Source organism: Nuphar pumila, chromosome 14 (assembly GCF_984573655.1).
Source record: "Nuphar pumila chromosome 14, dmNupPumi1.hap1.1, whole genome shotgun sequence".
Lineage (NCBI taxonomy): Eukaryota > Viridiplantae > Streptophyta > Magnoliopsida > Nymphaeales > Nymphaeaceae > Nuphar > Nuphar pumila.
The window spans coordinates 76,387,447-76,404,948 of NC_143262.1; positions in this window are offsets into that span (position 1 = coordinate 76,387,447).

Genomic DNA, 17,502 nt, shown 5'->3' on the forward strand with positions numbered 1-17,502 from the left:
TTTTTTTAAAAGAAATAATTTGACTTGTTTGTGCAGCTTGAGAAAAACAGAATGAAAATGCAACAAAATGAGAAAGGGAGGGGGGGGGGTCGATCAGCCCATGCTTGATCGGAAAGTTGCCACGATAGGGGATGAGGGTGCGAACGTAGCCCTGGTTCTTATAGATGACGAAGTTCTCGGTGCAGACGAGGGCACCACCGGGGCCATCGCCACTGCTAGGGACGGTGACGAGCAGGTTGGCAGCATTGTCGATGGGCTCAAACCACTTGCAGGAGACGTGGTTGAGGTCGAGGTCGAGCTCATAGAAGGTGAGGTGCTTTTGGTTATTAATGGCATCCTGGTAGGAGGGGTCCTCATTAGCCTCGGATTAGTCAGGCTTGATGGCGGTGAAGACTAGATTGTCAAAGCCGCAGTTGATGGCGGCGATGGAGTAGATGAGCTTCTGCTTCTCGCATGTGACGATCATGATGGTGTGACCCTTGGAGTCATTGATGAGGCATTGTACGGGGACGGTGCAGTGACAACGACACTAATGCAAACATTTTTTATAGGGAATTTTTCTCCATCCCCCAAGGTAGAGTAATTTTTCTTATAAAAATCATACTTTTTAGAAAAAAATCCTTTTTGAAAATTTTACTCTTGTTTTGGAATGATTGAAAAATATGTACTTTTTTCTTTTTTATTTTCACTTTTTTTACTATTTTCTCACTTCCAAATGTGCCATTAGTGGCATGCAAAACCACTGGTGGAGTTTTAGTGCACTTTTAGCAGTGGTTTTCACCAGCCAATCATTTGGCGATAAAGAATAATATCATCCAAAGGTGTCCCATCATCAATCTTTATTTTGACATTAATAACTTTAAAGGTATTCACTTTTTTTTTGTCAGTAATTCTTGACATGTCAATAATATCATTAGCAAAATTGGTTTGTGAAAGTAAATATCTCCTATGAGAATAAGCAACCTCAATTCCAATGAAAAATCTAAGAAATCTAATATCAAACATTTTAAATTTCTTTTAAGAATACACTTAATATACTTTGTTCTCTTTTTGTCTTCATTTGTGACGATCATGTCATCAACATAAAGAAGGAGAACAATATTCTATATATCATATTTCATAGTAAACATGGCAGTATCAGTATAGCAAGATTTAAACCCAAGTTTAAGCATCACAAAGCTAAAATGATCATATCAAGCTTTGAATGCTTGTTTTAAACTATAAAGAGTCTTTTTCAATCAAAGTACCTTACTAGAAGGAGCTTCATATCTAAGATGTGTATCCATATAAACTTTTTCTTTTAAATCATCATTTAAAAAAATATTGTTTACATCCATTTGGTAGATAGTTTAACCTTAAATAGCAGTAACAAATACAAGGGTCTTAACTGAAGTCATCCTAGCTATAGGTGTCATCATAGTCTGTCTCATATTCTTGTGTGTAACCCTTGACAACTAACAAAGTCTTGTTCCTTTATAGGGTCTCATCACTCTTATTTTTAACTTTATAAACATATCTGCAACCTATAGTTGTCTTATTTTTGGGCAAATCAAATATTTCTCAAGTCTTAGATTTTTCAAGTGTTCATAATTCTGCATTTATAGCTTTTATCCATTCGGGATATTCTTTTGCTTGATTATATGTGGCATGTAACATCCCAATTTTTTGAAACTGAAATTTTAGAGAACTTTTTTTTAAAAAACCCTTTTACATGATTTTCATGAACACAACAAAAACTCTTTTCTAAATACGGCTCAATCCATGAGCAGATTATAGATACAATACACACATATAAGACTAAAATAACTAAATCAAACCATAGTTTGCATTAAAATAAATAAAATATTATTCTCAACCATTATCAGAGTTTATACGACTTAAACAAATCAAATAATATCATAATTCAAATCCTCTTAACAGCCTTAAAGAATTGCAACACTCTTGTCGCCACCCTGAGCCAATTGTCATCACCCTCTAGCCTACTCATTACATAAAATATTATAAGTAGAGACATAAGTTCACATCCTCGGTAGGTAAACACCAAAACACGTAAACACAAATATTTCAATCATAAAAATAAGCATTGACACTTTTTCATATATCATCTAAACCATGCAGCATAACATATCAAAATTTAGCATAATTTTTGTTTATATAATTAATCATGCTTGCATTCATATTACAGGGTAAATATGTTACAATGTATTATACCAATGAAATAATAATTTATGCAGAAACTTAAATATTTCAATAACTCCATTCTGATTTCTTATGTTTCACTTTTTCTTCAGCCTGAAGATACACTCTCAGATTTCTAATTTTGATTCAATCAATTCAGTGAGGGGTTTATTATGGCATATATTTTAGTAACCTCATCGAATTGAATAATATGCAATCTCACATCGAGGTTCTACTAGAGCGGTCCGTAATCAAGAGAAACTCCTAGTGGTCCAACACGAAATCGATTTCTACTCGACAAAGATTTTGGACATACTACCTAGGACACTTGGTAGTCTGGCCCCCCTACAACCAGAGACTGAGGACCAGGGAGACGTAATTGTCTTCCAAAAAACAAACAACGGTCAACCGATCGTGTATACCCCCACTCTCTCTAAAGTGGTCCCCGATCTAATAGTATAACATCCTTAAAAAATCTAACAATTTTAAAACTTTTTTAAACCCAAAATTTCTAAGAAAAATGTGAAACTTTTTATTTATTATAAAATTTCGCATGGTTCCCAAAAGTAATGGGTCAACAAGTTCACCTATGGCCACATTCCAACCGTTTCAAATACTAGACAACTCACCTGAGCGCAAGCGCGAGTGTATATTAGCCTCTCAGTATCAGATTCAATACAGAATCATCCATAAACACAACTCGATTGAGGTTATTACTTTAAAGATCTTCACACGTAAAAAAAATATGAAAGACAAAATTTATTTAAGTTTTGAGACAATTGAGGAGTTACGTAAAGATTTTAAATTTTCAAACCATAAGTATAACCATTGCATAAGTGAAAAGACAGAATTCATAAATATTCTCATTCCAAAATATTACAATTGTACAAACATAAAGATCCAGATATGAAAGAGTTAAATTGTTACAAGTTTATAACTATAAAAAATTGTCTAGGTCCTTCAGGGATCCTAATAGGTAAAAGTGGAGTCGTCAGCCACGCAATAACCTGGAATTCACTTCAGTCCTCCACGAGGTCATCTGTAATGTTATGGGGCATCAACCACTTACCCATAGAAAACCCAAAACTAAACTTAGAGAATATATATCAAGTTTGTAATGATATAATCAAAATATAATTCTTATTTAAAAAAAAATAAGGGTCAAGAGAACACACATCCAAACATGCACATAATATTTTATCACATTTATCATCATTCATTTCATAGCATTCATAATTGTGTAAGTTGTATGCATAAAACTCAAACTCATATTCATTTCCATTCATGACATTCAACATTACATTTATTCATATTCATGATAGGTGTTCACATAAATGAATGAGAATACGCAATTTATAACATGCTTTAAAGTAAAGTAAAACATAATAGTACATGAAAATATAAACTTTTACTTTCTTTATCCTAAAAAAGAACATACATATGTCCAACTCATGAGTAAGTTATGCATTATCTAAATTATTAATTTGTATGTCCTTTCTCAAAACACTAATACGCCTTTGCATTCAGGCATATATGGAAACAAACCTTGATTCGACCTTTCCAGAGTGTCTGAGACACACAAGCACCTCACATGCAACAAACAAGCTTGTGACTTATATTAACAGGTCAATCACATGACCATAAACATGCCTTTTTTATTCATATGTGAAATTCATATGCAAACCTTAGTAGTCTCTACATGTTCACATCTATATGTTTATGCATATGATATCAGTGATTCTAAAAAATCAAATTCAGTATTTTTTTTGTTTATTCAGACCTATCTGGTATGAAAGATAGTATAGACATCCAGGAACAACAATATGAGTATTTATTATTCTATATACTTTATTTGCCCTCCTATAGCTTAACTGGTTCTTTCTCGAGTGATTCAACCCTACAATGCATCGGTTGAGAGAACGGACACAAAGTCCCAGGTCTTGAAACCAATATTGCCAATGAAAAATCTGGCATGCATCCCTAACTCTACAGAGTTGTAGTATTGTCACCTAGGATTCATTGGTAGACTTGTCCTCTAACCTCTGTGGGATGAGGACAAGAGGCGCCTTCAGCCCTTAGAAACTCAATATGTTCCATGAGGCTTGTATTGTCCTTTCCTCTCTGAGGAGGACAAGAGATCGAGACAAACACAACTATCTTAGACCCTGGCTTCATCGGCGCCTCAAATAAATCCATACTCCAGGGTTATCTTTAATATTAAGTCATAGGTCACATTCAAGTGTCATTATCGCACGGGATAACCCTCTCATGCCCTCATGCATGATATCAACAGTCCATGCCCTCTCGCATGACTAAACAGTCTACGCCATATGCATGACTTAATCTGACATGCTCTCGTGCATGTACATGACCTAATCATAATTACTTTCATGCATGATTCATTTCTGACAAGCTTTCATATATTATATCAATTATAACATGTCTTATGCATGATTCTTCCACATGTATTTCTATGTATGAACATGTCATATATGATTTAATTTTTTTCATGCTTAACATGTGCCACAACATAATTTAACATACAAATAGGATACATGTTAGAACGTATTCATGTTCCTACATATGATTCATTTATTTCAAGGCATATATTCAGAAATCATACTTTATGTATGTGACATGCTTTACCAAATTATCATATCATACAAGCATTCACACTAGACATGTCAAATCATAATAAATCATGCAACACTCATTTCACACAATGCATGCTCAAACATGTACCTGCAACAAACACACTCTATATTTTGCTATCTAAAATCATGACGAGCATGATCTCTGAAATACAACAAGAAAATCACTTGTATTAGCATACATTCAAATCATGCTCAGCATGATCTCTGAACTAGAGTCACAACAATCCTAAATATCCACAACTAAGTGGCGTGTGTGAGCAAAAAGGTGTTGCATACAATAAAAATAAATTCATTGTGTGATGCATTTGCACCACATACCTAGCACAGATAAACACCCGATTTGCAATTTGTATTATTTTCAATGTGCATGACTTTTCTAGAAGCAAGCAATACTTAGCAATAAGTATCATTTATTTTCTCCTTTTTCGTACCTACAAATCAATTTGCATAGTGCTATATATATATAAGAATTTTTTTTACTATTACAATTAAACAATTAATTTCATCTAAGCATATTTCATTTGCGAACATAAACTATGCACGTGCACATGCGAAGACCACATTAGCGATGTGTGTGTTAACATGATTAACTACGCACATTCACGCACTCTTAAATGCATGTTTATGATCTAAACTATGAATTCCAAAGCATATTCATAACTTGTGTAAAGCTTCTTTGAAAAAAAGTTTCATGCATATCCATCCTTTGAAAACCCTTTTTTGAAACCTTGTTTGCAAATCACATTCAAAACTGAGATTCGATCTCACATAGACATTTAATCGAACCCTTAGCGTGTAGCAAAATTCTCAAGACATGATCAAACTTAAGAATTATACAACATGCGTAACAATGTTAATACACTACACTAATCATGCTAATAACAAAATAAACAAAATTGCTACTTTAATTCATGCAAAACCATCTAATTTGGCATTTCTAAACTTGATTTGCTAAATTTGCACTACATTATGATTCTTATACAACATAATATGAAATACACTAGATTAATACCAAACAACAAGAATTTACATTCTACAAATTTAGTTTAGGAATTTTATCTTTGCAATATGAAGAAAAAAGTAGCAAAAGTAAAAAACCAAGAAGTCCCGCAAGAACTGCAACCGATTTGCCGTGTAGGCAAAACATCAAATACTTGGTGTGAGACACACAACACCAAGCAAAAACACTAGAACAGGGTTAGCTGGGCGTTCTTTCACAGCAAGAGGGTGCTATAATGTTGCACACATAACGATAACTTTATCAAAACATGCTTTCGCAAATAAGAAACAAATTTTATAATGTAAATTGGTAACCCGATTGGCAAAAACCACAAAACAACATACTAAAAGTCCAAAACATGATTGGACAGTTGTGTAAAACAACTCCAGGGGTCTACACATTGTCCAAAGCATTGCCACAGTGATGACAAAAAAATTGAGGCACCCAATTTCAAGGGAAAAATATTATTCCCTTAAAATCCAAACCAAAATAAGTAAATACAAAGAAAACCAAACAACTAAACGAATGAGACACATGTTGTCATGGTTGATAGAGGTGTCAGCATCAGACCGACATGATTCCCAATGTTAAAAATTGGGCACATAAAATGAGAAAACCAAGATAGATAAAAATTTAACAAAAATATCTCTAATTCGAAAGGTATAAGAACACTATAGGGATGAGAATTACTCACCTAGCACACGAGTGCGATGAAAATGAGTCTAACCTACTAGGCACGAATCCCATTACAGGGAAACACGCATAAAAAAACAAAGAACCCATGTTAGGGTACATCGACTAGGAGAAAACATTACAAATAAAAAAAATGAAGAAGAAAGAGGTAGGAGGGAGCAAACTAACTCAAAATCATCAATGGGAATATAGGAGGCATGAAAAAGTTTGGGACTTAATTTCCCCATGCTGCAATGGTGAAATTTTTTGAGAAACCTCCAAATTAGGGCCAACAGCTGGGATGAAAGCATAAAAAAATAAAAAGGAATTTAAAGAAGAAGGTGTAGAAGAGGAACTTACCCCAATTAGGCTGGTGTGACTCCCAGCGAGATGGTTGTCGTGGCCTCTAAAAAGGAAAAGAGGATTTCGGTTGGGATTCTGATGAATCGAAGCTCTGGCATCAGTGGGGGGCAGCCGATGAAGAACAAGAAGGGATTCAGAGGTGGTGGTCATGCCCGACGAATAGAGGAGGATTTGGAAGGTGGTCAACAACAAAGGGGCTTCGACTAGCTCGAAGGAGGAGCCCGACTTCAAACAGGGCCTTCCAACGATAGGGAGGGGCAAAGTCTGGTGGTCCTACGACTCCCGATATGGGTGTAGATATGTTGTGCAGAGAGGGCGGTTGGGCAGCTATTGTGATCGACCGAATTGAGAGTGGAACAGGAGGATGAGGGCGACGAAAAAAGGTGAGGAAGAAGGAAGGGTTTGTGCTAGATGGGTTTTTTAGCTGGGGTGAGAAAAAGTAAAAAATGAAGAGAAGAGGGTCGAGTGCCCTAGTGGGCCCCACCTAGCCCCTCTTAGGTGCACAATGCAAACCGGGTCCCATTTGGATCCGATTTGGATCCAACTACATTGATTTCTAAACACAATTGAAACCTAAACTTAATTAACTAATAATAGTTATTTTTAGACGAAATTTGTTTTAAAACAAAGCCATGATAAAAATAGTATATAATGCTTATTTTATTGTGTAAAATCCTTAAAATTTTATGTTCGGATCGATCCATTTGGGTCTAACTCGTATAGAGTTCAGGTCCATTATGAAATCCCCATTTTTTTCTAATTTAGTTTCTCACATTTTTTTCGCATTAATTATTCATCTAATTTTAAATAGTTTAAGGGTTTCGGTATTTTCTAAATTAGTAATTTAGTGATTATAGTATTTCTCGTAAGTTATTTTATGACCAAAATATGCTTTGTAAGATTTTTGTTTAAAACCATTAAAACGTGTCTTGTTAAGTTCAAAACACCTAGATGAGTTGTGATTCACTAAAATAATAAAATTTTAATAATAATTTAAATATTTTAATTAATATTTTATCTAAAATAATACTTAAAATGATTATTTTACCCTTATTAGCCAGAACTGAGTAATTTAGCATGTATAATACTAACACTTGCAAATAAAAAGTAGAAATACATTAATAAAACTGAATTCTTTATTCAATTAAAATCTCAAAACTTTATAGGTTTTACAAATGGACCTGGTGAAAATGGGTTATAAGTATTATTTAATTATTAGGCTCATCAATTAAATTACATTTGCTCACAACACACACACCTGAGCTCATAAACCCAATCTCCCCACTGAAGATTTCATAGCAAGTTTGTTTTGACCCATTCAAACACCCACAGTTCAAATCGTGAGCTTGACCTCCATGAGGCAATTATCTGATTATGTGCATGAATAACTTTCATTCCTTAGTGTATTATAGGCACTCATAGGTTCCACCGAACCCAGACTCACACCTCAGCCACACACATGTTCATATCACACATCATTATCACAATGTCATATGCCCACATGCATACATAAAGGTTGCAATGATGATCATGCTTCAATAAGCAAACAACATGTGTAACAATTTACTTTACACTGATCATGCTTTATGATATACAATATTCATTAACATGCATGTTATATGAACGGTTACAAATAAAGAATAACATAGAATATATTCAATTTGCATGGATATCAGATCAAATTTCAATATAAACATTAATAACCATGTTGTATAAAGTAAAATACAATTAGCCATCCATACATGTTATGTTATGTAGTTCGGATCTCTGTTAAACCAATTTTAGAAAACCTACCAAAAATCACAGAAACCAAATTTCACTCTCCCAATTTTATTGGGACTGCCCCCATGTCTCAGAAACACAGTCCAAGAAACAGAGCTGCAAAATTCTGTGTAATAAAATCAGGAAAATTTTGTAACTAAACCATGTTTAGGGAAAATACAAGATAGATCCTGTCAACTATAGAAATTCATCATGATTTGGAGAATTTCTCCAGACTTACAGAAAAATTGTTTGACTAAAGCGTTTTTATAGGATCTTCTTATACATGTTAGCTATCACCCAAATTTTTCCCAATTTATTTTAATCAGTTTTGGTTGAGTTTTTAGAAATATTAAAATCTCTAATTAGAATATTCATGCTAATAGGGCTGAAAACCTATGTGATGCAGAGTCAACGATGAAGCCGATCCACAATCCGAGATTCAAATGGATCTCCATGCATGGAAGCTTATAGTTTTAACAGAAGAGTCCAAATCAGACTCAAATGTTCTATGATTAGAGGCAAAAAAACTTTGTTTTAGCAATTGGCGTAAACATAGAAAATATGTGTGATAGACACACATTTCCAATAGATCTAAGAACATAAAAATCAGATTTGTGTTGTCCGATTTATGAGTAGTTCTTTGGACCAGACAAACTGGTCACTGGATATCTAGCTGATATATAGTCACTCGACTTTGGAAGGGTTTTCAAACCCTCAAACGAGGGAGTTTAGGAAAACTCTAAATAGGCAAGTTGTGAAAAAATCTGTTATCTTTCGAACAAACCCAGATTTGTAATTTTTTGATTAATATATTGAAAATTATGTCCAGAATATGTTAATGTATTTTTTGTTCTAAGCTAAACGAGATGATGAACATGATTTCAAGCATGCAGAAAAGCAAGTAACTTTTTGAAATAGCAAACGATCAATTCACCAAAAACTCAAAACACAAAAGTTCTTATTTAGGATGTTATCTTTTTAGAATATCATTCAGTTTGACAAACACAACAAAAATGACAGAGATATGCTTCAAATACCGAACACTATCAGGAATGTAACATGCAGATCATAACCAAACTATCACTCGAATAACAACGATTGACAAATATTTTAGGCCAAAAATGAGACAGATTCAGGACAAGTGATAAACATGAAAGTTGGAGATCCAAATGTTACCTTTTTAACAAGATAAGATTTAGAACTTTCTGATAAACCATTTATGAGGACAAAGATAGACAAGCACGCAGGTCATAATTAATAGGATAACTTGCCAGAAATTTTAGACACTTCACAATGCAGATTTAGGCAAAATGTTCATCATGAAAGATGACGGGTTGGATAACAGCTTTCCAACAAGCCAAAGTTTATAATTTTTTGTTTAACCGTTTGGGAGAAACAAACAAATTACCAAATGATGTTGGAAAACTTGTCCACACGAACTCGATGAGACAACAATAACCGAATCTGAGAAAATGAAATCTTAGACTTAATAGGACGAACCTCAACCAGAAATGTAACAAGTAAAGGACTTTGATTTCAATACTAACAATATATCAACAACTTGTAACAAATCAATATAGTCCTGAATATCAAGTTTTCAACAAAAAACCGTCACACACTCATACAATATCAGAGAATATAAAAATTAAGTTGCAGAAAATTGTATCTGTTGCAGCCAACAAAAGATACCAATCTTTAACAACAACACTGGTATTCACGAACAACTTGAGCAACAGAAAATGTCATCTCCAACATATAGGACAAACACTTAACAACACAAAGCTTTAGCCAAACTCATGCACAACAACACCAAAATCATGCACAACAACACCAAAATCATAAAGTCTTCTTCCTTGTTGAACCAACAACCTCACGCCTAGCACCCTCCATTCTTCTCCAATTTTTTCTCTCTAAAAAACAAAGCCACTCCCTGTTGGTTGACCTCCTTATGGCTATTAAACCCTAAGAGAGGGCCTCATAAATATAGGATGGGCTCTTTCAGTGTTGCCGCCCCCCAAGGCCAATCAAGAGCCTATTTTTTAATCTAGCAATTAACACACCTTAACAGCTATTTTGACTTTTGAGTCAAAGCTGGGATTTTAAATGATGGCTATAGTTGTCCTACTAAAAGTGGCACCACCTAGGGTTCTATTTGGGTTTGGATCTTAAGCAAGATCCAAACAATTCTATGAACTGGACCCCAGATCAAAATGCGTACGAATTTTATTAAGGCAAAAAATTTAAAACTACCTTATAACCCCGTACAACCTCTAGTGCCACAAAAAGATCCTATAGGATGCTAGAACTATCCGGATCCGTAGAATCTGATACCTAAAAATAAAATAAAAAATATCTAATATAATTTCTTAATTTGACAAAATAGAATAAAAAATAAAAATACAATTTCTGATAAGGTAAAAGAAAAATTCTCATAAATTAAAATATGATAATCAAAATGGATTTTGTTTCACGGAGATCCAACTGGATTCGGATAGTCATGCATGTCATTGGATCTGCGAGGTATCACATCTCGGATTGAGTCTGGTGAGTTGGATTTGGATCTAACTCATCTTTATTGAATTGATAATCCTGATGCTCTTCATCGCTATGCTCTATTGCAATAGATGTTTCGACCTCAAAACTGATCCAAACAGAACAAAACAAGATTATAAATTTAAGCCCTTGACTTTATTTTTATGAAGATATCATTTTTCTTAAATACGTCAGGATAAAAAAATGAGGACAGAATAACCAATATTCAAACTCATGCAAGATCCATTAAGAAAGAATAAGATTCAAGGCAAAAATCCATACAAGCATTATTTTTTATGCTCTAAACATATTTACATCATCATACAACACATCTTTGATCATATTCATACTAATCTTGCTAAACCATTAACATACATAATCTAAGAATCACAAAATCTTCATAGAATATCTCAAATATAATTTCATCTATGTAAGTATCACAAAAAAACTAAACAATCATGAAACCATGGTTTCTTCATGCAATAACATATTTAATCATGCTAAAATGAAATAATCTACCATATATGCTCAGATTAACTTTCTTTATCAAAAACATTAAAACTCTAAAAATGTTTTTGCCAAAATCTTCTTCAATTTTTTTTTTCACATACAAGAACATGAATTCAAGTATATATCAAATTTTTTGCACATATATTTCATCAATATAACCTAATATTAACATCTTAAACATGCGGAAACAAATAAGATCCAACAAATAACAAGAAACAAGTTTTTCCCAAATCATTTTTCATATTTGAAACTTGAAAATCGTCCTGTTTCAAAATTTATTTTTCTTTTTTATTCCATGGTAACATAGATCCATTAAAAAGTGTTCTTTATATTTAAAATCAATCTTAGAGAGATGTTTCAAGGTCTGATTCTTATTGGTTCAGATATAAAAATCATCACACGCATATCCATGCATTTGAAAAAACCTATGTCTACGCAATTGATATATCTACCTTAATCGGGTTCTCAAACGTAGATCAACTTTCGTCTCCCATCTTCAAACCTTAGAGGAGCTTCAATAGCTACTGAAAAAGCTCCAAGAAGGAAGAAAGAAAGAAGAAGAAGAATAGGATTAGGAAAGAAGAAGATAAGACGAGAGAGATTTCTCTCTTTTTCTAATTTTTTTTATATTAGAAACTCCACTAATGGGGGTGGTGTCCCCTCCTTAGAGTCTTAATCCATATAAAAAACTAACCTAGGCTGATCCCTAAAAGTCATATTAAAAAATTATTCTAACTAACTACTTAATTAATTTAATTAACTATATTTTACCTTAATTAACTAACATTTTAACCTAATTAATTATGGGGTCCACTAGGGGGCATCCCACCCTCTCTAGAGTCCTCTAGGGTTTTAAAGACCCTCCTAATGAGGTATCTAGAACCTGTAGTGGATCTCACTTGGGTCCAAATTCAAAATGATCTATATCCAAAAACTTGATAAAGATCCAAAACCTGATCCAGATTAAATCCCCATTTGGGTTGGATATAGAAACCAAACAAAAAATTTAAATCCAATATAAATTTAAAGATTATTATCCAAACATAAGATCCAAATCAACATTAGATCCAAACTTAGGTTTGGATCCAAACCTAACCCATCCAAGATCCAAATAACTTTGAGTTACCCCTGAACCCCTGTGGGCCACCCTAACCGCACCTGACACCCCATTGGGTTGAGCGTGACCCCTCTGAGTCTCTTTTGGAACCTGGTTTGAGTCCAAAACACAACTTTGTCAACTTAGACTCTTGAATTTTGCCTACATTTAAAACTAATTTTAACCTGAATTTAAAGGTTAGACTAAAACAAAGCCACAGGTGTTACATGGCAAGTTCAAAGTAGGACAAAATCTTAGCCTCACAAGCTCTATATTGTGGAGAAAAAGTGTAAGACCTATAAAATTTTGAGAAAAAATTAAGTAAATAAACCAGTGTAAATTCAAAATTTTAAATTAATCTATTGAAAAGCTAATATAATCATTGCTTCAAATAAACTAAAGGTAAGAAATTTAAAACCAAAAAATTTAATTTTGTGGATTTAAACTTATTGGGATTTGGATCTTTATCTAGTATCTGAAGTATCCAAAATCCACTATCTACGGTAAATGGAACCAATACTTGGATCTAGTTTATAGGCAAATTTTAGATCCAATAAATAATATAAAAAAACAAAAAAAAGTGTCAGATTTTAGTATTTGGATCTGGATCCCAAGAGGATTCAAATTTTGGATTTGGATCCCAAGATCCAAAACCTATAATGATGTTGGATATGGGTGTGAGTTGATACACATAGGACTAGATCCAACGTGGATCCAAAATTTAATGATAAAGAGTAAAGTAGGGTTGGATTATATATATATATATATATATATATATATATATATATATATGTTAGATGTTAATAAGACATTATACGAAGATGGTATATACACATAGCTAGACATTAAAAGCTAAGTATGGTAGTTAAGAATGTGTCATAAAACGTTATAGGAGTAAGGCGTTAAGTGAGGGATGTCCTCTTTAGTGGACCCCACCTAAACTAAGTGGAGAATATATATATATATACCTAATCTTGAGGCCTACGCGTTGTGATATTATGAGAGAGCTTACAATTAGAAAAGTGAGGCGGGATGAACCCACTCTCTCACTTCTCAAAACACGTGAAGGTAGGGAGTTACAAAACCCCACCATGAGTTAGAAAAAAAAGAAGAAAAAATGAGTGTAACTCTCACCTCCTGGTGTGAGTTTTTGAAAATGATTTTTAAAACAATATTTTTAATGAAAACTAAGTGAAAGCCAGACACCAAATAATAAAAACCAGCTCACACGAGTGGTGGAGTCTGGGTTGATCTCAGGGAACGGGAAATACTTGTATTCAAACACACAAGCTAAACAATTCATTATTGCCAAAATAAAAAGAATTAATTAAATAATTAACTAACTAAGGGAGTCCTGCCCTACACAAAGGGTTTAAACAAATAATTAAAGTGCCTTATTATAACCCCAAATGGATGAAAGAAATAAAATCTTAATCTAAAAATAAAAGAAAAAAAGCCTTTAGTCCTTGAGTCTTTAGTAGTCCCCTTGTGTCCCTTTATCCTTCCCTCTTTTTGTTCCCTCAATGGAACAGGTAATGCATGTTTTCTTTTGCGCTCTGAGTGCTCCCTGAGGGCACTTTTAAGGGCTTGAGGAGACCTCAGAGGGTACTTTGAGGGCACAAAAAGGGCTCTACCACACGTTCCAATGCTTCCCTACCAAACACAAAAACAAAAACCGCAGTAAAACAACACAAAGACAAAACAAATCCACACAAAAACTAACGCACTAGAAGACAAAATAGGAAAACTAACTAACAAACTAGTAACAATTTATGAAACTAACTACTTAAATCAAATAAGCAACTACTGAATTCAAATCAAAGAAGAAAAAAAAAATGAAACCGACTATTAACATGTAAAGACATCAAATGACTAACCAAATTAATAATAATACTATGACTGAGGTTAATGAAAGTAAAACAAGATGGCCAATAATTGATTTCTACAAACGTGAATTCAGAATTAACTACAAGCTAACTAAACATGTTGTAACTTAAAGCACTAAGTATATTCAATCAAGAAAACAATGTGAATCTAAACTTAATTAATACTCTAATTCTTCAACTTAAAACAAACATCTAGCTACAGCTATATGCATTCAACCATAGATAATTGACTCATGAGGTAACAACTTATGAAATAGACACTCTAATGAGATAATACATTAATTGATTGGCAACTAATAAAATAGCATAAAACAATTGGGAGAACGATTAATAAACTATTCATTTTCTAAAAGAAAAATGAAAGAAAGTAAATCCCATGTAATACTACTATTATAAACTGCATCACGCAAGAGATAGATTGAACCAATGAATTAGAGGAATTAAAACTATATGTTGCTGAATAAAAATAGTTAATATTAAAACTGCATCTACCTAATAGCAATTTAAGTCAACTGATTAGGGAAAACATCTATTTAACTATCAAACAAAAAGGGACGTCAGTGATTTTAGCATGGATTGCTGAATCACACTAAGGGTGATCTAGTGTTAGGGTCAATGATAAAAACTCGGAATTGACGTTAAAAAAATATTCACAACCCTATGGGATGTTGCAACAGTATGCTTGCTAATGCGGGTCATTTGCAATAGTTGGACTAAAGGAATGTGTATTATTATGCAGCATTGGCGGGCGACTTCCAACTGTTGCAAACAACGAATTGATGTGTGTTTATGCAGGTTCACTCACACGTGAATATGAACACACATCTAACAGGGCCTCTAAATGTTTTTTCGATACACGTAATACTAAAAAGAAAACGAATCAAAAGAAGTAGGAGACGATGATGATCTACGGTATGCCTATCAGAAATTTAATTTATGCTAAATAAGAATCTAAACATTATTCGATTTATGCTGAAACAAACTAACAAATATATTATGCATGTAACAAATTTAAAATATGAAAATAAAATATATAAAATTCAGATTATGCTAGATGCAATAAAGATGCGAACAAAAATCAAATATGCTACATGTAATGATCCTAACTACGGAGATGGGGAGAAGAAGCAAACAATCGAATTCACTTTCGATGGAAGGGTTGAGAAAAGAAGGCGGTCAATCCATCTGCATTCACGCTACCCCGACGACGTAGATTAGAAGAGCCTATGAAGACGAGGTTTAAAGGATCAATGAAATAAAGAAGAAGGAGAAATAGAAGGAGAGAAGAAATCAGCCAAGAATGAAGAAGAAGAAGAGAGAAGGGAAGATGGAGGCAAGAGGCAAGGGAGGCAAGAGGGCTGCTGGAAAAAGCATCTTCTTCAGCCCTCTTAATCCTATTTATAATCCCTAATTAGGTTAAAATCTGAATTTTCAAAAAGAGAACTCTAATTTTCAATAATTTCAAAAAAGGTCTCTTATTGAAATATGTTTTTCAAAGGGATATTTTTCTAAAACTAATTCAAAATAATTAAGTAAGTCTTACTCTAACTAAATTATAATTAAAAAAATCTAAAACTAATAAAAATACTGAAAAGCGTAGAGCCGAATTGAAAAATATGATTTTTTCCGAAAATTCAATTTCGAAGCAAATACTTGAAAACCATGGTAAAGATGAGTTTTTAATGTGATTTTATCATGGATCATGCATAAATAAAGATGAATAAAATGCAAATATGTATGAATGATCACCTCCCATTTTATCTCATTTAAAACCCACTTATTTGTGACCCTCTTCCCATCCAAAATTCTCCCCCCACTACTTGGATATGTGACCTTTAGCATGCTTATGAAACCTCCAATTTAAAACCACTACTTTCACTCACTTAATAGGTTGTAACTCTCATTCCCTCCCTCTCTACGCAAAGCTCACGTGAATCCCTTTCTCCATACTTCTTCCTAACAATCTCTCTCCACCTCGCTTCATTCTCCTCACAACTGGAAGGTGGTGATTGTGGTTGTAGATAGAGAAAATTTTGATTGATTGTTATAGCCTAACCAACACCACAATGTGTTTTGACCCGGCCTCAAATTTTTGTTGGTGAGGTAGGTACTTTGGCTTAGTATATGCATGTTGGTCTAGTCCCATGAACGTTAATTTTTTTTCATGTTGTGGATTTCTTGTATTTCTCATTTGATAATCTAATGTTGGTATGAGTGTTTCATTTGAGATTGATATATGTTGTTTTTGTTCAATTCGATATGTAAGTGCTAATAGAGTTTAAGTATGTAAGCGTATGTTGCATGGTTTAAATTCATTTTAAAATAAAAAAAATTCTAAGTGTTTATGGATGACCATGTGGATGCGAGAAAATAAGATTTTTATTCGATTAGCTTTAAGATGGTTAGGCAATTTTTTCGGTATTTGGACTGGTGACATTTCTTTCATGAACTGCATTTTTTGGTCTTGTACATAAGGTTGTCCAGTCAGCATGTTATGGGTCTGATCACGTAGGAAAAGTTGTGACAACTGAATTGTATTATTTTCGTAGCATATTCAATTCTTGAATCAGGCCTATAAAGAAAAAAAAAATGACACATGTGTTGTATGATTCAAATTACGACCTCCAATTAAAAATCTAAGTTTTTGTAAAATGACATTCAAGTTATGGTGTTCAAATTAAATTTGTGATTTAATTTAATTTATTTTTATGAAAAACAATATATATGTTTTATGATTTAAATGGTAACTTGCAGTTAAATCTTATTTTTTGCGTAAAATGATATTCATGTTATGGTGTTCAAATTAAATTTGCAATGAAAAACAATATATGTGTTTTTTTTATGAAA